Source organism: Xyrauchen texanus, chromosome 5 (assembly GCF_025860055.1).
Source record: "Xyrauchen texanus isolate HMW12.3.18 chromosome 5, RBS_HiC_50CHRs, whole genome shotgun sequence".
NCBI lineage: Eukaryota > Metazoa > Chordata > Actinopteri > Cypriniformes > Catostomidae > Xyrauchen > Xyrauchen texanus.
In genome coordinates this window covers 18,901,253-18,925,497 of record NC_068280.1, presented here as the reverse complement: position 1 = coordinate 18,925,497, position 24,245 = coordinate 18,901,253, and positions in this window count along the sequence as shown.

The window sequence follows — 24,245 nt, the reverse complement described above, 5'->3', positions numbered from 1 at the left end:
ACTGGAGAGAAGATACCGGAACTACTCTGTGACAGAGTCAGTCTTTCTTCCACGCTCTTATAACTGGTTTTGTATGTTTCACTGAGTGTCATTCTTAAAGTTCAGCCCTTATTATTACCATAGTCTAGTAAAAGCTACTGCTCATGGCGTTCTCTTTCTTCCACATCATCACCACACTGATCTTTTTTCTGCTTGTCTCGATTTCTATTGATTGTACACAAGGTGAGTTTAAACCTCCTTTGCTTTAACCCTGTAATATCTGTTTTAATTAAAAGCAGTGAGTACAAATCTGTACAGCTTAAACTTGACCATTTTTTTTAACCAGCAAACAGCTTCTGGGACTGTTAAAATCCACAAATAAAGTGAGATACTTTTTTTTTTAACAGGACCAAAATAGTCATCCATGAGTTATATAATTGTACCACATGTCTTTACTGAGTGTTTCAGATCTCTGAACTATTTTAAGGACTGAAACATTCTTAAACAGTATTCTTTTTCACAGAATAGGTCTTATTTCTCATTTAATACAACGAAAGAAATGTAAATAGTGTCATCAAAATGTCCGTTGTGTGATTTAGGAGCACTCTCTTTTCCTTCTGTTTGCCTCTTTGTGTCATTGATCTTTTTAGGGTCAGAGATCAATTGTATTGCAACTATCAAAGTGCCTCGAAACACAACTGTTTAGAGTTCCTGTTAAGACATTGTTGAAGATAAACTGTACTGTTACTGTACATGAATGTCAGAACCCAAGGATCTACTGGTGCAAAATCTATGGAAATAACTGTAAAGCCTTAAACCACTCAAATAATATAAAAGAAGAGTGGAAGAGTATCACAGAACATGATGGGATTGCATTCCTGACTTTTTTGAACATCTCAATGGAGGATGAAGGTAAATACAGATGTAGAATAGGCGAGACCACTGTAAGCCATTGTATTAATGTCACTGTGACAGGTATGTGATATTGTTTTTCATTCCACTGGTATAATGTAAACATTCAGGCATTGTGTTGGAAGCAAATTCTCAGAATCAGTTTTTTCACTACTAGGACATATTTACTTTATTTTCAGTAGGTAATGAGGAGGTTTTTCCCAATCAAAGCAAAACAGGTAAGGACCATTACAACATAATATTACTGTTCATTTTGTGCTTGGTGAAAGATTGGTACGTTTTCAGAAGTGCACCTTCAGGTTCAAATTCATTTGTTGAATTAATCATAATTGCAACCTTACTTGTGGATATTCTTTTGTTCAATTCTTATAAAACAAAATAGGTGATCTGAATACATTTCCTAAAGATGGTCTGCAGTGGTTATGGCCATATGTTTACATCTGCAGTGGAATAGTGGGGCTGGTGGTCATATTTATGACTTTATCATTATTTATTATCAGACGCCAAGGTGAGTGGTTAGTGGTTAATGTAGAATAGGCGAGGCCACTGTAAGCCATTCTATTAATGTCACTGTTGGAGGTAAGCACATTATTTAATTTTTTTTACAGATAAAACATTCCATCAGTTTCACATTTTATACCTTATTTACACTTTATTAATAGGTAAATTAATCAGAATGTTTTATTATTCGTCTATTTTAAGTTAATACAAACGATGATGGAACTGCTCATAAAAACAACACAAGTGCATGATCATCACAGTACACAATATTAACTTTGTGCATGGTACTTAATAAGAAAGTCTTCTAAAGTTTAAAAAAAAAAACACCTGAATGTTCATTTCCTGAAGTGTACCAAAAATAAAAACAAAAAAGCTTGTAGCAGCAGTTATTTGTTTACTTTGGAGTAGCATTTAATTGTTATGTTGAAGCAGTAAAGAAACCATCAGCTCCAGATTTTGATTTCATTCCTCTCATGACAATTATACAGCTTGTTGCAGTAGTTAAGATTCATGTATTGGTGTTCCTTCCTTTTATAGATCAAAGCAATTTAACTATTCAGCACGTGTATCATCCGGCTGTGTTTTGGTATTATATCAACATCTGCCGCTGGACTGCCGGACTGGTTGTCATACTGACTGGTATATTTTTAATCATTAGATGGTGTGTGGCTCAGAGTTTTCTTGTTCTACTGATATTACTCAATTACACATGAATTACATGAATAAATGGCATGGCAAAGCTGATACATGATTACATAAAAAAATTATTAATTTGTATAGTAATAATACAAATCATTATTTTTGGTAACACTTTACGATAAAGCTCCAGTTGTTAACATTAGTTAACAACATTAGTTAACTTGAACAAACAATGAATAATACTTTTACAGCATTTATTAAGTTAATGTTAATTTCAATATAAACATATACTAATACATTTTAATAAAATTTTAAATACAAAGTTGTATTGCACTTTGAACTAACATTAACAAAGAACAATTGTATTTGTTAACAAAGATTCAAAAAATCTGTAAAAAATATATTGTTAATTTTTTGTCCATGATCCCTAATGCATTAAATAATGTTAACAAATGGAACATATATATATATGTATGAAAAATAATACAAATATATATATATATATATATATATATATATATATATATATATATATATATATATATATATATATATATATATATATATATATATATATATATATGTATGTATTATTTTTCATTCCATTTCCCTTTATATGTATATGACCATTTTTAACTATTATTGTTTTGTTTTTTTAAGCAGGGAAAAATCTATGAATGAAACCGATGAAAATCAGGTATATCTCTTTTTCAGTCTTGTAAAAGAGGTATGAAATATGTAGCACAAAATACGTGTAATCTTTTGGATGTGTTGTATTCATTATACAAGGGCATGACAACAACAGCTTCTGATCCATCATACCTTGTGTCCAATGCTGATGATCATCCCTTTAGCAACATCCCAGCACAGCTCTCCTCTTCTTCACACAGTCTCTATGCAAACATGGAGCACCTGTAATGTAGCTGTTTCAGCTTCAAGATGGGGGTTGAAGACGTTGAATCAAACCAATACTGCACTCAACTGGAGGTTAAGAGAAGTCCTGAGCTGTTGTATACTCTCCTCTATTCTCAGTTGTGAATTTTAAATTTTGTTTGCTATTGATTTCATGTTAAAATTTTGGCTCAAATTTGTGTTAACTGTAACTTGGTTTGGAAGATGTATCAGAAAAAAACATTATGTTCCATCATGTAGAACCATTTATATGAATGTTTGTTCATTGTAATTTTGTACATTTAACTCCTAGATTAGTTTTTGTGAGTGTGCATGTGTATCCTCTCTTTATTTACTTATGTTTAAATATTTTTTCTGACAAAGGACACAATGGATTAGTGAAGAGAGGGAAGACATTGTTTTAAACAATTATTTAGGCCTATTTATAGGTGTTGTTTTTCTAAATTGAGTGTTTTAAATAAATTGTTCCCAAGTAACTCTTGTTAAAAAGTCTCTTTAATGATCCCAACCAAGTATATGGTGGTCTTTCAAACACTGATTTAAAGATGTATTTGCAAAATGCTGTGGCTATGTACAGTATATACACAAAGAGCCTAAATCAAACCCTTAAGTACCTTCAGCACTTAAAAGCATGTCCTGTGCGTTGACAGAGATACTTTCATAATGCTTCACAATATACAGAATTTCACACTTGTGAAAATATAAAAAAAATAAAACTAATGAAATCTCTTAAGGAGGTGCATGCTTGTTTGTTTCTCTTCTGCCAAATAGAAGACATCATTACAAAATGAAAAATAAAGTATAAGAACAGATTATCTCTAAATTGTTATTCACAAAAATAGGTGAATAATATTAAAAAAAGATTTATTAAAAGAAAACAAACTGTTTTTTGTTAGAATCTAAACCACAATGGTAGAAAACTTGGAGGAGGTGCATTAAAGAACTGTATTATAAACAGAGTTGGTACCTACTTCTGCTATTTTTAAACTATCATAATCAAAAGTACTCAAAGAAGGGGAAAAAAAAACTCTAGAAAGAACAAATAAAAATATGAAGACTTTTCTGATTTAACTTATATCCAGGTTCTTTACTCCTTTGACCTATAAAATAATAAAACTTTAAAGACAAAATATTTTGTGTGTAGGGAGTGTTTTGTCTTTGAACATTATAAAACCTCTACAGCAAAGAGATTAAAGATTTTCTAATTTCTGGATTATGATTTTGATCAAGACCAGTTTTAAAACGGTGAACAGTAAAATGTATACATGTTTGTACTGTGTTGCAATATGTTTTACTCTGAAGGCACAAACCACAACCACATGCAACTTCTGTACACAAACATTTTCTGTGTGGGGGTTGAATTAAGTATTCCTCCCGCATCTGAATTATCACACATCCTGTATCAGAACAAATGTGCTCTTTACATTTCATTTTGAGTTATGTGTTTGTCTTTTTATTAACTTTTGAGGAAAAGCACAAACCATTTGATATAGTTATAAAATATTTATTTGAAAACACTGAGCTTGAACTGCTGTAGAAGTCTGTGTTACTGTTGGTTATTTACTTGTAATATCAGTTTTAATTAAAAGCAGTGTATGCTAAAATGTACAGATACAAATTGGCACCTTGGGACCACTAAAAAGCTCCTGGGACTGTTAAAATACACAAATAAAGTGCTACACTTTTTACCAGGATCAAAATAGTGAGTGTGTCTTTGCTGAGTGTGAGTGTTTCAGATCGCTGAACGATTTTAAGGACTGAAACATTCTTAAACAGTATTCTTTTTCACAGAATAGGTCTTATTTCTCATTTAATGCAATGAAAGAAATGTAAATAGTGTCATCAAAATGTCCGTTGTGTGATTTAGGAGCACTCTCTTTTCCTTCTGTTTGCCTCTTTGAGTCATTGATCTTTTTAGGGTCTGAGATCAATTGTATCGTAACTATCAAAGTGCCACAAAACACACCGTTCAAAGCTCCTGTTATGACATTGTTGAAGATAAACTGTACTGTTGCTGTACATGAATGTCAGATCTCAAGGATCTCTTGTTGCAAAATCCATAGCAAAGACTGGAAAGCTTTTAATCACTCAGATTGCATAAAAACAGAGTGGAAGAATATCACAGAACATGATGGGATTGCATTCCTAACATTTTTGAACATCTCAATGGAGGATGAAGTTTTATACAGATGTAGACTAGGTGAGACCACTGTAAGCCATTCTATTAATGTCACTGTGGGAGGTAAGCAACACGATTTTTCTTATTACAAATAAAACATCCCATCAGTTTCTCATTTTATACCTTCTTTAAACTTTATCAATATGTTAATGAATCTGATTTTTCAGTTAATAATAAGATTGATGGAACTGCATACAAGAACAGCACAAGTAAGACCATAATCATTACAGTACAAGATATTAACTTTGTGCATGGTGATTAAAAAATAAGTCTTCTTAAGTAAAAAAAAAAAACACTTGAATGTTCATTCACTAAAGTGTACCGAAACAACAGCAAAACAGCTCATAGCAGCAGCTATTTTCTTACATCTGGAGCATTTAACCTTTTTGTTGATGCAGAATTTAAGTAGCGCTCTCAGCACCAAATATTTTGCTTTGATTCCCCGTCTTACAATTATACAGCTTGATGCAGTAGTTAAGATTCATGTATTGGTGTTCCTGCCTTGCATAGATCAAAAAGATTAAACTATTCAGCATGTGGATCATCCATCCTCAATTTCACATGAATTACAAGAATGCACGAGAAAGTCGATGTATGATTACATGTAAATGTTTTACTTGGCATGATTTTTAGGTTAGGTGCAGTTTTTATAATTGAACATTTTAAACTTTTTTCTTACTTTCAAGCAGGGTCAAATGTAAGGATGAAAATGTGGTATATCTGTTTTTAGTCTTATAAAAGAGGTCTGAGATCAACTAGCAGCATCAAGATATGGGTTTAAGGCACTGAATCAAATCATTACTGCAGTCAACTGGAGGCCAAGAGAAGCTGTGCTGTTGCATTCTCGCCTTCATTCAGTCGAGAATTTTTTTGTGATGTAAGTACATTTTGTTTGCTGTTATTGTCCAAAAAAAAACATTTATTTGAATGTTTGCTCATTGTAATTTTATATACTGTATGTACTCCTAGATTAGTTTTAGAATATCTGTGTGTCCTCTCTTAATTTTCTTATATATTTTGATAAAGTACACACTTAGAACTAGGGCTTCACCCATAAGCCCAAACCACGACCACATGCAACTTCAGTACACACCAAAAATTGTGTGAGGGGTAAATGAACAATGAGTATCCCTCTCGCATCTGAGTTACCTCACATCCTGCATCAGAACTTAAAAAAAATTTGCTCTTTATGCTTAATTGTGAGTTTCTGTGTATGCATTTGTGTCTTTTTATAGGGCCTTATTCATGAAACATGAGCAGAACACATTTTTGTGTAAAAAAGATTTAAGCAGTCTGATGTAAATTTTCGGATTCAGGAAAGTTTTCGTATTTTCAAAACTTTAGTTGTAAATCGTAAGACAACCGAACATGTTATGTTCTTTCAGACAAATGTCTGTTTAACGCAGGGGTGTCCAAAGTCCGGCCCACAGGCCATCTTCGGCCCTTTGACTGCTCCGATGTGGTATGCGAGAGACTTTAGAAATAGAACATAATTAGGCCCGCTATGGAGAAATTATTTTAAATTGATATTCTGGGCACTGGATGTGCAGCCGCTAATCACAGCGCATCATCTCCACTAGTGTGTTCTGTGTCGTCACCCACTGGCAGAGTTCAACAGAGGTTTGGAATACTCCACTTATTTCCAAGGATGAAGCACCCTGCAGAAAGAATGATGCATTTTTTAAAGCACTGACTTCAGGTTAGATACTTTACTTGTGTTCTTGTTCTTGTTAACATGACCCGAAACCTCACATCATACAACTGAGTAGAGCTGCTGTTGTGCAAGCGGCTGAACAGAGTTTATTGAGCACGCACTGAGATGCGCGAACCAAGCATAATCTTCCAGAACATACTCTGAAGCACTAGGAAGTGTACTGTAATTAATTGGTTCATTTTGATATTTTGTTGAAACCAAAGGTGGGTGGAGTAGCCAAAAACTGTACTCGGGTAAAAATACAGTTACTTTAAAAAAATTATTACTTGAGTAAGAGTAAGAAAGTATCTTTAAGTAATTAAAATATTACTCAAGTAGAGAGTAACTCGTTACATTCATAAATTACATAATGGATGTTAACTCTCTACATTCCATTAAATAATACACATTTAACATGTATTACAGAGTTATTATTATTATTATTATTATTACTTGAAATTCTGTCATCATTCGCCATCATGTTGTTCCAAGCCGTAAGACTTTCGTTCTTCCATTCAACACAATAAGTAGATTTTAGACAGAATGTTAGCCTTGGTCACCATTTACGTTCAGTGAATGTGTTTATATATATATATATATATATATATATATATATTAGGGTTGTCAATCGATTACAATTTTTAATCGAATTAATTACATGGTGTCCCGATTAATTAATCGCGATTAATCGCATATACAAATATTTGCTGAGAAAGCCCCTCATATAACAATAATTCAATATATAATGATGAAATAATTATACATAGTTATCTTTAAATATTAAAAATTTTTATATATATAAAATTAAATATTCAGATAATTAATATGCATTACATTCTTGTGGCAGAAGAGTTCATCATTGATAAGACAATACAAAAAGCGGCTTTAGAATACAATGTATTGTTTACTACCATATTATTGATCATAAGTCAATCATTGGCATACAGTTCACAGCAATCATTTCACAAGTGAATCTGTCAATCAGTTGGAGATTTATTGTGAGGGTTTGTTTAGGGACCCGTCAGTTTACACCTGCGTTAAGACTTTTTTTTTTTTTAAACAAGCCAGGGGTACACATAGTACACAATACTACAGATATATTTTACAATAATTCCAAGACATTATATTCATAGTGCAATGGTTTTCAATGATTTGGAGTTGTTGGAGGTACAAAGAGTATTTAAATAATATTTCAAGTCTTTACAAAAATGTGCAAACAGGGGCTTTATAGACATAAATTTACACTTATGTATTAAAAACTTGGCAAGAAAAATAAACAGATTAATCAGAAAATATTAAAGGGATACTCCAGCTGTGGGAAGATGAATGTGTATTTAATAGTGGTCATTTATGTAGTAGAAATGTGAAATTATTTCTAGACTGAGAAAAGGCAAAAAATGTATTTTTTACTCATGTGGCTGAAAGACAACAACTCCCAGAATGCACTTGCTTTGCCGCACTTACGAGGCCACTCCCAAACCACGATTATGCCGGGTGTCCAAACTCTGTACATTACGTCTTAGTAACAAAAAAAATACAAAACAAATACTCACTTTACACTAAGCCGTCCATTTGTCCCTGCAGGCTTTGGCTGGCGTTTCCAATTTATCTTTGGGATCCTGTAATAAGTTTCCAGGACCCCCCTGTCCATGTGTGGTACAAAACTTGGGTGCTCAGTTACACATGCTAGCGGTGCAGTTTCATCAGCGGATTCAGCGATCTCATGCAGAAGAAAATGGCATCGCTGAAATTCGCGACAGCAATAGGACTCTCTATCTGTTTGCATAGACGCACAGCGAGAGCACTGACACCACCAGTTCAGCCCCAGCTCGAGTCTGGCCGGGCTCTTCCTCCTGACCGCCAAGCAGGTCTTGCTCCCCTGCTGCAGCAGCTGCTCCGGCCGCCTCTTGTTCCTCCATCTCCCGCAACTGTTCGTCGCTGTATTGCGGCTCGTATAGGTAGCCGCGAGCATCCGATTCACACAAAAGATCTTCGAAATCCCCATCTGTCATTACTTCAAAACTTTCTTCCGCCATCGTGATTAGACTATTATACAAAGTTTTACAGAGCAAGAGCCTGTTAGCTTAGCTTAAAGATGGCTGACACTATCTTTACATGCTATGAATAAGATCCCGCCTCATATGGGCGTGGTGAAAACATGCGGAACTAGCTACTAATACTGGCTGTAGTTTAAAGCCTCTGTCCCAAAAATCCTCAGATGATGCAAAATGACGATTTTTGCGTCATCGGAGGATTTTTTCCAGACTAAAAATGACATTTTCTCTCATATCATGGGGATATGAGGGGGGGAAGCAGGGTAATTCGAAAATACTACTGGTTTTCTACTGATACAAAGCTTAATGCTACATTCTGGAGTATCCCTTTAACTTAAGTTATCAAATCTATGAAAACCAAATAAAACGTCTTTGAGAAAAACTAGTTAAAATAGAGGTACGTACAAACAAACAAACTTTTCATCTACAGCATTACAGAAGGAGCAAAGTATATTTCAGGGAGCATGTTTCTTAAATAAAGATTGACTGGGTAAAAACGCTGTAACAGTTTAAAGGACACCTCCTTAAAGGGTAACTAAACCCCTGCTCAGAGTCTGACTCCACCCACTAGCAATATTTGAAAAATGCTGGAAAAGTGGGCAGACACCAGCGGGGATAGAGGGGACGAAACAAGGGCTGGGCTGAGCGGGGGGGCGTGCACCTGATACCCGTAGTGACGGATTAATTGACAGCTGCTGTCAGACTCTAAAATGGAGAGTGACTGGAGTGGTAATTTTCTCCAGGAGTATTACTATTATGTTATTATTATTCCTCACATGGTCGCAAGACGACATGTACATGAATCTGATGAGTTTTATCGAGTTGATGTCAATAGCGCGCGCTCTGTAGGCATATTCATATTTTGCCGCTATGTGAAAAAATCCAGCAAATGCGCCGGCGCGTTTGTCTACCCCAGAGGATTAACTTTAGCCTAACCATAAATTGTGATTCAAATATATATGATCACTCACCTCAAGACGCCACTGCGGTGGTGGAGTCCATGCAGGAGGAGCAGCGTTTGGCACTGCGTCGCTTTTCAGCGTGAGCTGTTTGGAGAAGCCCATTTCCACCTCCATTGCGTTGGAGAAGCAATCCCACGTAAAATGCAGTTTGCACACTCCTACAGCTCTAGGCGGGAACTCGCGGTCTTCCAGGTCAAGGACATGCAACCACTGGTGCCTAATTTCCAAGTCTGCTGGAAAGCTATACAGTCCAGCAGTGCTGTTGCAACCAGCAACACTACACCTACGTACCATCCTGACCACTGTACTAAATACAGATAATCTACGCTAACTTGAAGCTATCCTAACTGACGCAATACTATGCTACTAACTAACTATGCTTCTAACAATACTACACTAACAAATATGCTAATTAACTACCTAGACTACACTAAATAATAACTATATAAATGTTATGCTAAATAGATGCTAAAATACTTTATCCTGATCGTTTTCAATACTCGCAATTCCAACTCCTGACTCGCTACAGTGGTTTTGACGAAACGAGATGGTTTTTATACTGCCATGGGCGTGGTAGCTCGTACCAAGGGCGTGGTGAGCTGGAACCTGCTTACGTCAGCTGTCACCGGTTACGTCACGAAGTAACAAACAGCCAATAGGAAAATTCAACTGCAGTAGCCACCGTTCAACCTGAAGAGGGCAGCACTCAGACGTTTTTACACCGTATATTGTAGAATTAAAACACTTTATACACAAATGTCAAAAAAATTACTTGAATCAATGACCAGTACTAATAAAGCCCCATTCTTACAGATCATTAACTAAAAAGAGTTGGTTTAGGGTTTAGTTACCCTTTAACCTCGTTGGTAATTAAATATGTATGAGGTAAAGACCGTACGACCTGTGTCAGACATGCTTGTGTCGCGTCTCGGGTGTGTTGCATCATAAAAATAAAATGTTTAGGTCACTGTGTCGAGTTAAAAGTAGTTTAATACTCAATCTTTAAACACATCTTAAGATCCCTTAAAGATCGCATTTGCGCTCCAAGTGTTTTGAACGCAAGAAATTGTTTTCTTCACTGTATAAACTGTGTGTTGCTCACACAGCTTAAATTTCAATTACTGCCCTCTGGAGTAAACAGGTGGTACTACAAGCTTGGATTTCTCAGTTAAGCATTGCGATTAAAGTGCGTAAATTTTTTTCAAATTAATCGCACGTTATTAACGCGTTAAATCGACAGCCCTAATATATATATATATATATATATATATATATATATATATATATATATATATATATATAATAAATGGTGACTGAGACTGTCAATCCCTAACATTGTGTCTAACATCTTTTAGGTTCCACAGAATACAAAAGGTCACACGGGTTTGGAACTTCATGAGGGAAGGGAAATAATGACGTAATATTAAATTATATCTGAGCTATCACTTTAAAGGGATTGTTCACCCAAAAATTTAAATTCACATATAATTTACTCACCCTCATGCCATCCCAGATGTGTATGACTTCCTTTCTTCTGCAGAACACAAATTAAGATTTTTAGAAGAATTTTCAGCTCTGTAGGTCAGTTGTGTGGACAGATCTCAAAATCGTGCTTACATCAGAGAACCTAAACGTCTTAATCCACTCCAGGCCAGATGGGCATTGTTTTTTAGCCAGTTTGATTTCACTCTCACTTACAGACCAGGCTCTAAGAATGCTAAAGCTGATGCACTCTCAAGACAATTTGACATCTCTAATGTTGACAGAGGACCTGGGCCCATACTTCCTGAGTCCTACATTGTGTATTGTGCATATGGTATCCTTGGTGGTGGTCATGCTGCTCGGCTTGATGCCTAGGAGACCGCTTCAGCACTGGCTTCAGACTCAAGTCCCGAGATGGGCATGGCGTCGCAGCATACATCACGTGGCTATCATGCAAATTTGCCGCTACTTATTCAGCCCTTGGACAGACCTTGCATTTCTACGGGCAGGAGTCCTCCTACAGCAAGTGTCCAGATGCGTCGTAGACACCACCTGGAGGTGGAGTCTCAGAGTCAGCTCCAGGCCATGTCACAGCCGAGCCAGAGTCAGCTCCAGGCCACCTTGCAGCCGAGCTTAGTCAGCTCCATGCCACGTCGCAGCCTAGCCAGATTCAGCTCCAGGCCACGTCGCAGCCGAGCCAGAGTCAGCTCCAGGCCACGTCTCAGCCGAGCCAGAGTCAGCTCCATGCCACGTCACAGCCGAGCTTCCACCTGCTCCATGCCACGTCACAACCGAGCCTCAGCTTGCTCCATGCCACGTCATAGCCGAACCTCAGCCTGCTCCATGCCATGTCTTAGGCCCGCCTCTGCTCTGCGGTCCAGGCCCACCTCTGCTCCACGGTCCACGCCCCCCTATTCCACCTTGGTCCTCAGCCCCAATGGCTCTGCCCCCTCGTACCTTTACCACAACCCCTGAATGTATTTTAAACCTTTGTCACTATCAGGTTTATACTGTGGGCAAAGCAAGGCAAGTGCCTCCTTCCAGCTTTCTGAATTGCAGCTTTAATGTTTCTAGCATTATCGGATATACATACAAATAAAAATGTTTCTAGTTAAAAGCAGTTGGAGTAAGACGAGTTAACATTAGAATCAAATTTTAGATTTTCTTACACTTGGTGGCCCTTTACTTGCTTACTTGTCCAGTTATTGAACCATAGAACCAGGGGCGGGTTTTGGGTTTTCTGAGGCCCCAAGCAACCGACCAACCCGGGGACCCATTTTGAAAAACAAATCTTACAAAATTACATAAAATTTATTTAAAATCTTAATTTTAACTTCATCCTATCAGCCATTGTAGCCAAGTACATGCAAAATGTTTGATTAAATAAAAACCTAGTTAAAGATAATTAATGCAGGTTTTTCAGTTTTTCCACTATACAGTGATAAAAAAGCAATATTTACCTACATTGGATTGGACGAGAGATGTTCCATGAGCACTGATAGTCTGACACCATCAGCAATCCGACGCTTCACTGTGTGTGTATCACTCCACTTGTGTTCATGCCATTCTAAACTAAAGTGTAAGAGCAGTGCAAATCTGTTAAGAGCTATGGTTTGTCTTTTTTTATTTTTACATTACATATATTAGCCAGCAGGAGGTGGCAATAGATAATTTTTGTGTGTAATATGTTAGGTGACATGAATAAATCCGCAACAGCCATAAACATTCAACAGCTCTTCATGATCGCTTACTACACTTACTGCAATTATTATTATTATTATTTATTTTGGCTCCTGCGATGGGTATGGGGGTGTCCCATCCCTGTGCGTTGAGCTGACCAGATGAACCAGTTGTTTCCATTGCTGACGGTCTTGTGCCATCTGCTCTGCATCCTCCACAGCAACTCCATGTTGTTGGAGGTCGCCCGCAAGGACGTCAAGCCATCGGGTGCGGGGTCTACTTCGTGGTCGTCTCCAGCCTGCGACTCTCGGATCAAACTGGAGAATGGCTCTTGTCGGGTGGTCATGAGGCAAACGGAGGACATGGCCAAGCCAGCGGGTGCGACGTTGCACAGCCAGGCAAGATGCTCTGGGCTGGCACGTGCGGGCTCTAAGCACTTACTGCAATACACTACTAAATCTAGGAAATAGCTTTAAATGGCTTTAAACAAACAATTTCAGCAATATGGCTCATCACAGCTGAGAGACACAACAGACTGATTAATTACACAATGGGTGCTGTTTAAAATGGCAGAGGACATTGCGGTTTCTATAGTGATCAACTCTTGCACACCGGCAACCGTGATACCCCCTCTTGGACACTATTTTTCCACTGAGAAAGCTGACCTTCAGAAAGCTGACAGCATCTCTGCTTGGGTGTGGCACCACACTCTCTCTCTCTCTCTCTCTCTCTCTCTCTCTCTCTCTCTCTCTCTCTCTGTCACACACACACACAAACAAAAACACACACATCCATCCTTATTTATCCCATAACTTGTTTGAAACAGCACAAGCCGTGATACTATTTCTGAAGTTACATTTTTGAATAACTAATGGAGGCTTGGACGCATCATTTGGTTTGAACCAGCAATAGCAGATTCTGATCTGTTGTGTAAGAAAGTAGTTCCATGCACAAATGCGTTTTTATGACGGTTCTCAGTTTTTCCTCATTATTAAAAATGTACTTGTTCATTGAATTGTTATTTATAAGCAGTGTTCCATATCTGTCACTCACTCGATGTTGTGTCGATGAGTTGACACTAGGGGTCACTCCTAGGAGCCCAGACATCTCTGATCTTTGAGAAAAGGCCAACACACACGATTTTCTTCTTCGGAGCTTACATCTCTCTCTCTGAAAAGCTGTTGGATCTACGGCGCATTAGAGCACGCTCGTTTGCCCCAGCGAGTTCTGCGATGTGACCGCCGGCTCGTCTCAGGGCGTGGTTTGCAGTCGCGTTCGCGGCTCGCGAAGTGGATGAGCTTTCGATTACAGCATCGGAGAGTGGGTTGGTTAAGTCTGTCGCGTTTTTCTAATTTCCTGGGCCTCACAGTTGTTGTCCAGGGCCATTTTTATCACGACCACTGGGCACTGTTTCTCTCTCTGGCAGGAATGGCGCCTCGTAGGCGGGCCTTCCAGCTGTGGCTAAAATCTGCCCCGATGTGATGGTCTCCACGGGCTACGAGGATGAACATTTTCCTCCCCCGTCCCAGGCTGTTCTGGGAGTGGTCACAAGGAGCCAGGTAAGTGCTTTGATGTCTCTAGAGTCAGCACAGCCACAAGTGGCACCCCAGGCTCCACCCAGTCCGCTGGTATGTCCGACACGATTGTTCCCCCTCACGTGGAACATGGGGGCATGGCTCGCGCTCCCCAACCGTGCCTCACCAATGAGAGCAGTCAGTGCTGAACTGTCTGCGTTCACCCAGACAGAATACAATGGTCAAACAACATAATAGCATGTGTCAACTCATCGACACAACATCTCGTTCCCTCCATCAGGGAATGGAGGTTACATCAGTAACCATGACGATTACCTACTCTCCTGCACCAGAAACAAATTCTCATAACAGAAGAAAGGAAATAATTTTGAACATGGTACAGATGTGTACATCTGTACCTGTCTGTGTATTTTTGGTCTAATTTTTAATCTGATTTAGTTGCCTTTCAGAGACAAAATAGGCCATGTCAGTGTAGTGAGATCTACAGTACTGTATAGTATCCCCCCATGTATTATTTTCCTGCACCAGAATCAAGTTCTCATAACAGAAGAAAGGAAATTCTTTTGAACATGGGACAGATTGAGAAAGAATTCCTTCAACTTAATAATAGCACAATGAAGAGGTTTCCTTATTCACAACAAAAGTACTGGACTCAGATTTCAGTGAGTTGCATGAGTACTCGGAGCTGATCCAGCTTTGATTGCATTTTCCTCCAGCTACCTCTTTAAGCATCTGAAGTTCCTCGTTACTACTGCTTTTAGACATTTTTTATAGAATAGCTGACAATATTCCTGAGCATTAGTCCAGCTCATTGGAGAGGTTACATAAAATCTGAACAGTAATTATACCTGTAGTTAGTCCATAAAGTTCAAAGAGGAAAAGTCCAGTGAGGGTCAACTTTATCTCTGCTGTAGTGAGCTGTTCCCTTTACAAAAAGCTTCACTTTGATGCTGCGCTTTTGCTAAGTGCTACGGGGGAACAGCTTTAGCTGTGAACCAAGCTGAATAATGTGTGTAACACTCAATGAACATTGACCGGAATTTATAGCACCTGCGGCCAGGCTATAAATGGGTACGTCACCAGGTGTCATCAGAAACTCTTTTTTCAGAGCGATTCTGTTTCTGTGTGTTTCACAAACCCTGTCAAAACTTTCTTTCCTCTGTTAGAAGTTAGAATCAGTTAGGCAGTGTGCAGTGAACGTTGTTCTCTTCTGTTTAGAAAAAGAGAGAATGACTGAAAGCCGCAAACGGTGCGTGTTCCCCTCTTCTCGCTCTATAGCTGAAGAGGACACACATCAGTTTTTGCTCTGTTTGTTTGGGGGTAAGAGCACGCTGCTCTCGCGTTGCAGCAGGGCGGGTGTGAGCACTGCGATTTGCTTTAACAGGCAGAGTGCGTTGTGCTCGCCTCGCTTGCTTCCGGGAGTCAGCACTCACGAAAAAAAACAAACTCACTCTCTCCCCAAACCCAGCTGGTCCTTCACACATGATCTTGACGCTTCTTCGGATCATGAGGTGGATCGTGACTCTCTTCCCGCCTCCGAGCTTTCCGTCCGCGATAGAAAATCTACGGAGGAATTGCTCGATGTTGTTACTCGTGCGGTTGCCAGATTGGACTGGCCACGCGAAAAAGAGACCCCCAAATGCTCCAAATTAGGGGACAGATTTTATCTTCCAGTCTAAGAAAGGGAACGCCTCATGGGTCCCTTCTCTTCTTTGATAACCTCCATGAAGAGCTTTTTCGCTCATGGAGAACCCCTAAAAAAAAAATAAAATAAATAAATAAAAAATATTATATATATATAAATATTTTCTTCAAGTGTTCGCATACCCTCGACGTCATTATATTCGACTATCGTGGGTGTTGAGGCACGGCGGTATTCAGTGATGCCGCCGGTCGAAGAGACGCTTGCGGGCTATCTCTCGCCGGGCTCGGCATCGTCACTCTCTCTCCCCTCAAAGCCTTGTAGGACAACCTCCACTTTAGTGGGAAGGGCTTATCAAGCAGCAGGTCAGGCTGGTGCTGCTCTGCACACTATGCTGTTTTACAGGCATACCAGGCTGACCCCCTGGACGACCTGAGTGTGGGTTCTGCGCTTGACGAGCAAGCCGCAGACCTGCCTCGGTCCTGAATGAAGGGAGGCTCAAAAGCAAAGCTTTTTTTGTAAAAACAAAAGACTCAATCTCCTGGTTAAAGGGGCCATGGTATGTGTTCCCCTTCCAGAGAGAGAGTTAGGTTATTACACTAAATATTTCCCGTTACCCATGGAGGGTGAGGCGTGGCGTCTGGCTTAGATCTTAAAGCTTGAACTACCCATGGGTGTTCAAGTCCAAGATGATGCCTGTCAAGACGGTCATGTCTCAAGCTCAACAACTCGTTTGGCTGGTCACCATCAATCTTATGACGCACTTCTATACTTCATTTAGAAGTTCTGCCACAACATGGAAAGTTCCTGATGTTCACTTCCGGGGGCGAAGCCTTCCAGGGTCAGGTTCTTTCACCCAGCCTAGCCCTTTTTACCTGCACATTCACAATGCATGATGTAGCGCTGGCTCCTTGCGACTCCGGGGCATCTGCATTCTGAATTATGTAGACGACTGGCTGATCCTAGCGCAGTTCCAGGAACTGGCAGTTCAGCACAGGGACATCGTCTTAGCTCATCTGTTTCTCTGGGGTTGAGGCTCAACGCCAAGAAAAGCGTCCTCTCTCCCACTCAGAACACTGTCAATCGGGGGCATCGTATGGAGTTCAATCACAATGCGGGCACAACTGTCTCCCGCTAGTATTGACTCCATTCAGATCACCCTGAGCAAAGTCAGGCTAGGTCAAGGTCGCACTGTTATCAGTATCAACGATTTCCAGGTCTCAGGGCGAACGCGTCCACGGTGATCCCTCTGGACCTTCTGCTCATGAGACCGTTTTTGTTGTGGCCAAAAGCCAGGGGGATTTCTTCCAAGGGCCAAAACCCCTAGGCTAAATAGGGTTACGCGCCTCAGGCTTCGTTCCCTTTCTATGTGGTTCAGACCCCGGTTTTCTGCCTTGGGTCCCACTCTAGGTGCGTCTTGTTGTCGCAGACTGCTAACGACAGATGCCTCCCTGACGGGCGGGGTAGCGGCCTTAAGTGGTCGTCCAGCTTAAGGGGATAGGAGGGTCATCAGCTCGGTTCTCACAGTCACTGTCTCGGGTTGATGGCTGTATTTCTGGCCCTGAAATACCTCCTCCTGAGGCTGCCATGTCTTGGTGCGGGTGGACAATACAGCGGTAGCCTCTTACATAAATCATCAAGGAGACCCACGTTCTTGTCAGCTGTATTTCTGACACGTCGGATTCTCCTTAGGGCCCGGGGTAAGCTCCTGTCACTCAGGTCAGTTATATCCCTGGATGCCCGTATACGGGAGCAGATTTACGGTCCAGACAGAAAATACCAACGGGGGAGTTAAGAACTCCACCCTAAGGTAGTAGTTTCTCAGAGTTCGCCAGCAAGGGTTTTTGCCTCTTACTGATAGCACTGTGCTGGCGAACAGGGCTTTGTTCTCGGAGCTAATCTCTTCCCTCGACGGCTCGCCTTGGGTGATTCCGAACAGGAAGGATCTTCTATCTCAGGCACAGGGCAATATTTCATCCCTGCCCCGAATTGTGGCTTGGCCCCTAAGGGTACCAACTGAGGGACACAGGGCTTTCTCCTGAGGTTATCGAGACCTTTTTTAAATGCCGGGCTTTTTCCACTTGGAACAAGTTTGGGTGAGATCTTAGGGCAGAAGAGGACCTCTTCGCCTCTATGAATAGCGCAATGTCTCCTCTACTTCTCCCTGAAATCACCCAGCCCCCTTGGGTCTGGACGTTAAGACACATACATGACCCAGAGTGCGTCTGTATGCATTTCTTTCCCCGGTTTCTCTGCTCCCAGGAGTCTTGGCCAATGTTCACCAGCAAGGGTCTTGCCTCCTACTTATGGAGCTGCGCTGGCCGAACAGGATATGGTTCTCTGAGTTATTATCTCTCCTCTACAGTTCGCCTTGGTCGATTCCGAACAGGGAGGACCTTCTTTCTCAGGCTCAGGGGACATATTCATCCCCGGCTCGAATTGTGAAACCTTTCATGCTTGGCCCCTGTAGGGTACCAACTGAGGTTCGCAGGGCTTTCTCCTGAGGTTATCGAGACCATTTCAAGTGCTAGGGCTCCCTCCACTTGGAACTGATCTGGGTAGATTTTACAGGGCAGAAGAGGACCTCTTCGCCTATGTTGATAGCGCAATGTCTCCTCTACTTCTCCCTGAGTCAATAACCCCCCCCCCCCCCGGGGGGCTGATCGTGGTGGCGCATACATGGCACTAATGTGCCTGCATGCGTTTCCTTCTAATAAGTTCATATTACAGAACCAGCTAACTGCCAGTTTGCTTCAGTTTTGGAGTCTCTGTAGAAAGAACTGTCATCAGGCACTTGCCTCACCACTGCCAGGTTCTATGTGGCCTCCACTTCGGTTTGCCATGCCTCGGTGGGCGGGTGGGCATCCTTGCTAGGACCTCTTCATAGGGTAAGACCCCCCTTTTTTAAAAAACCTCTAGAGTCAGCGTTTGGTAGACTTCTGACTCTCAAGATGGTTTTTCATATGGCAATTACGTCTCTAAGGAGACTTGGGTACCTACAGGCTCTGTCTCTTTTGCCCCAGGTAGGACCAAAAGCATTCTTTGCACCCTCACCCTGACTACCTGCCCAAGGTGCCTTTCTCGACCCTTGGCCAGTCATTCTCTAAGCCTTCTGCTCCCTGCCGTTTGTAATGCTGGAGCAGCTAAAGACTACTCAGACTTTGTCCAGTCTGTGCCCTTCAGAATTATGTCCACCACATTTGCTAGTGGTGTAAAGTCAGGGCAGCAGTTCTTCACTTTGAAGCCGTGACCGGGTTGTCACTTTGGGTGAGGGACCTTACTGCCCGGGCCTATGAGGCGCGGTCAAGCTTCACCAGTAGGTTTTAAGGCGCACTCTACCAGAGGGCTCTCCTCCTCTAAAGCCTTGGCTAGAGGTCTCCCTCTGCAGCAAGTTTGTGGTGCGGCAGGTTGGTCCTCTCTGCGCACATTCATTAAACGTTTATAGTTTGGATGTTCTTGCCACTCTGGGCTCTTACGCCCTTGAGTTGACACCGAACAAGTTTGTGGTGCGGCAGGTTGGTACTCTCCGCACACATTAATCAAATTTTATGGTTTAGATGCTTTGCTACTCCGGACTCTTATGTCCTTGAGTCGACATCTCAGCCCATGCCTAAACAAGTTTGTGATGCGGCAGGCTGGTCCTCTCCGCGCACATTCATCAGTTTTTATGACAAGTTTGTGTTGCGATAGGGTTCTCTTCACATACATTCATCGAACTTTATGGGTTAGATACTTTGCTACTCTGGGCTCTTATGCCCTTGAGTCGACATCTCAGCTCATGCCTGAACAAGTTTGTGATGCGGCAGGCTGGTCCTCTCCGCTCACATTCATCAGTTTTTATGACAAGTTTGTGTTGCGATAGGGTTCTCTTCGCACACATTCATCGAACTTTATGGGTTAGATGCTTTGCTACTCTGGGCTCTTATGCCCTTGAGTCGACATCTCAGTTCATGCCTGAACAAGTTTGTGATGTGGCAGGCTGGTCCTCTCCTCACACATTCATCAAAATTGAATGGTTTAGATGTTTATGCTACTCCGGGCTCTTATGCCCTTGAGTTGACATCTCAAGCTCTCGTGTTTTTGTGAGTACACTGCACAACCGTAGGGGTCCGGACAGCCCCAAGTGCGGCGGCATGGGTATTGCGTTCCCCGTAGCGCTTAGCAAAAGTGCAGCATCAAAGTGAAGCTTTTTGTAAAGGGAATATCTCGGGTTACATGTGTAACCCTTGTTCCCTGAAAAAAGCGGAACGAGATTCTGCGCTTCTTTGCCGCACTGGGACGTCCCAGGACTGCTCTTCAAAAAGAAGTATCTGACGACACCTGGTGACGTATCCATTTATAGCCTGGCCGCAGGTGCATCTAATGATTACATCAGCCGAGGCTATAAATTCCGGTCAATGTTCATTGAGTGTTACACACATTATTCAGCTTGGTTCACAGCTAGAGCTGTTCCCCCGTAGCACTTAGCAAAAGCGCAGCATCTCGTTCCGCTTTTTTCAGGGAACAAGGGTTACACATGTAACCCGAGACGGTTTGATTTCAGGATGGTTGAGCACTTACTATTTTATCACTCTCACTGGGGTGCTGACATAGAACATGCAAATCCTAACACTAGGGCTGGACTGGGAAGATAAATCGGCCCAGGATTTTACATAGCAACTGGCACAAATGATGTTGAGCAGGGGGGGTGTTCGCTGTCCTTTTCCGCTCGGTTCTCCTGATGGCCAGTCCACCTCTGATTGGCCCCAAAGTTTGTTGGCCCACCGGAAAAATGCCCAGTATGCAAGATTACCAGTCCAACCCTGCCTACAACAACATCATTATCATCCATTTTGTTTATTTAAAGAAGGTGGGAACTCAGACACTTGATCCACAGAAAATAATATTTGTTAAAAGATGTTTTGTTGTCAAAGGAGAGATGTAAAAAAATCCTGTTAGGATGGCAACATTTAAAGACATACCTGTATTATCTGGATCAAACCCTCCATATCAAAATATATACTATATTTAGGTTGCATGCCATATATTTTTTAAATATTTTTTGAAAAATAAATTAATTTAATTAAAATTAATCATTTTAGACAATTTAATTACACAATATAAAAAAACTTCACCTACAAGTCAAGTCATTTTTATTTGTATAGCGCTTTTCACACATTGTTTCAAAGCAGCTTTACAGAAAATCCTGCATTAACAAAAAATGAAACTGTAATATCTATAAAGTCTTAAAGCGATCATTGTGTAGTTTGATTAAATAAGATTGTGAATTGTTTATAAAATGTTTTTATAATAATTGAATTTGAACCCCTGTGAGCATACTGAAGGTAACTGTTGCGAGGAACACTAAACGTCATGGTTACTGTTGTAACCTCCATTCCCCGATGGATTTCCCATTCCCCAATTGTGTCGATTGTAGTGACACAAGGGGTCCCTTCTGAGAGCCTCACATATCTCTGAACTTGAGAAAAGGCCAATATCAAATTGGCAGAGAGAATTTGCATGCCCCGCCCCTGGACATAGAGGTATAAAGGGGAGCGGGCAAGCGTCTGTCAGACAGGTTTTCAGTGAGGAGCCGAGAATAAGTTACGGAGCATTACAGTGGTAGTGATAGTGACGTGGCAAGGGGAACACAACGTCTCGTACCTTCCATAGGGAAATTGAGGTTACAACAGTAACCATGATGTTCCCCTTCTGTCACTCACTCGACGTTGTGTTGATTGTAGTGACACAAGGGGTCCCACTTCAAAATGCCATGCAGTACCCGTGTTACATGACTGCCGAGTCAGGTGCAAGCAAGCTGCTGCGTGCTTGAAGCAGCTGGGTCGGCTGCACGTAACCCTCCCCAACGCCCCAATAAAAGGTGTCATACACCGCTCTTAGGTTCACTGTACCCATACAGGAACAAACGACATGACTTGTATGGGAGCCAGCCGGACAGCCGCGGCCTTTTCTCTCTCTATGTTTCTCATCATAGAGTTAAAATGTGGCTGGGGCTATCTTAACGCTAAAGATGCATCATTTTCAGTTCCTATTATTTCAGGGATAAAAGGCACTGCAGAGACCACGACCTGCCCAGACTGGTGGGAGGTAACTTGTGGCTAATACACACAGGGTTTGTCAAACCATCTGTGGACATGGTATGGTGTTAGATCCTGTCTGACAAAGGAGGAGTTGCTACAGACATAGCGACCGGGGGGCAGCTAGGACTGCCCAAGGGAGATGCGGGTCCTGCCAGCAGCGGGACTGCACTGCAGAAAATACGACACAGGGAGTTGCCTGAAGCGGGAAGATTGACCTGTGACGGGAGCGTATGCCACAATGGCAATTTATTTACGCTACTGTGGCGGTGCTGTCTGAACGGATCAAGACGTGCTTGCCCTGAATCAGCGGGATAAACCTCTGCAGGGCAAGGAGTACAGCCAACATGAGGCAGTTGATGTGCCAATGCAGGCAGGGCCCCTGCCAGCGGCTGACTGCCTGTTGATCACGGTGCCCCAACCCCATTGAGAGGAGTCTGTGGTCACCACGACACATCTGGACACCTGCTGTAGGGGGACTTCTGTCCGCAGAAAACAGAGGTCTGTCCAAGGGTTAAAAGTCTGGCATCAGGAAGGGGTGATTAACACACGGTATGTGCTGTGGCGCCATGCCCATCTCGGGACTCAAGTCTGAAGCCAGTGCTGAAGCGGTCTCATATGCATGAACCCAAGCGGCGTGGCCGAGGATGCTATATGCCCCAGGAGCCTCTGGAACTGTTTGAGAGGAACCGCTGTGCCTGGCTTGAAGCGAGCGAGGTGATCATTTTTTGACGTACCGGGTGGGGTTTACCAGAGGAGGGTGGAGCAGATAAAAATGCGTCGTGAGGCAGAAGCGCATCCCGAGGCTTTGGTGCTGAGAAAGACTCAAAGCACATACCTCCCTCCACGCACCCGGCAGGGGCGGGATAGAGACTGAGGAGGAGGTCCTGTAGGGATGTCTTCGGAACTCGTCAGTGCTGGCCTGCTGTGGCTGGACAGTTGCACGATCCGAGATGACTGCATCCGGGGAGCCGGGAATGTAAGATTTTGGTGCAGGGGTGCCGTGAGAATGGCGCTCACTGGCTAGATGACCCAGGAAGTGAGGAAATCGTTGTGGGTATGAATGTTAAGGGTACGAATGTTGTGGGTTGTCGGAGCGAACATCTGACTGCCCGGGTCTTCAGTCTCAGGGGTGCTTAGGAGCTTCACGGGTCCAAGAGGGGGACCTGGAGATGGGGGGCGTACACCACCTGCGGGGTGCTCGACGCCGGGGCAAAGAGCTGGGCCTGTTTGAAGCAGCGCTGCCTGTTGTTCAGTCACAGGGGGCACCTTCTGCATGCAGACGGGACGCAAGCTGCGTTGAGGCGGAGGCATGGCATGATGTGAGATATAGCTTTCGTCTGCCTCTTCACCGGCAAAAACTGCTGGGCGAAGTTGTCGACGGTGTCGCCGAAGAGGCCGAACTGGGAGATGAGGGCGTTGAGAAAGCGTGCCTTGTCAATGTCGTGCATTTTGATCCAATTCAGCCACAAATGGCGTCCCTGGACCACGATGGTGGCTATTGCCTTCCCGAGTGCTTGCGCTCTGACCTTCGTAGCTCTGAGAGCGAGGTTGGAGGCAGGACGCAGTTCCTGCAGCACATCGAGATCGGGACTACCCAGGTGCAGACCTATAAGTGCCTTGGCTTGGTGAACTTTCCGGAGGTGGCCTGTCCAGTGGTGCTGTAGGCCTTCGCAGTCAGTGGAGGGGAATACCGGGTGGTCCCGCCAGGTGGCAATGTTCTCAGGACACAAGTAGATCGCAACCGCCCCACCGTCCAGGGTAGTGAGAGTGGACGAGCAGTTCCACGCAGTAAAAGGTGCGCTCCACGAACTTGTCGGCTCATCATGCACTTCCGGGAAGAAAGGTACCGGGGGGTGGGCGTGGCTATGAGCGGCGCCCTGGCCCGAGGAAGCGATCGAGTATCTGTGGAGGGGGGGACGGAGGTTTCCAGTCCAGCCTCGCACTCACAGCGTCCCGGGAAAGCATAGCGGACATCCGTGTGTCAGGCTCAGAATG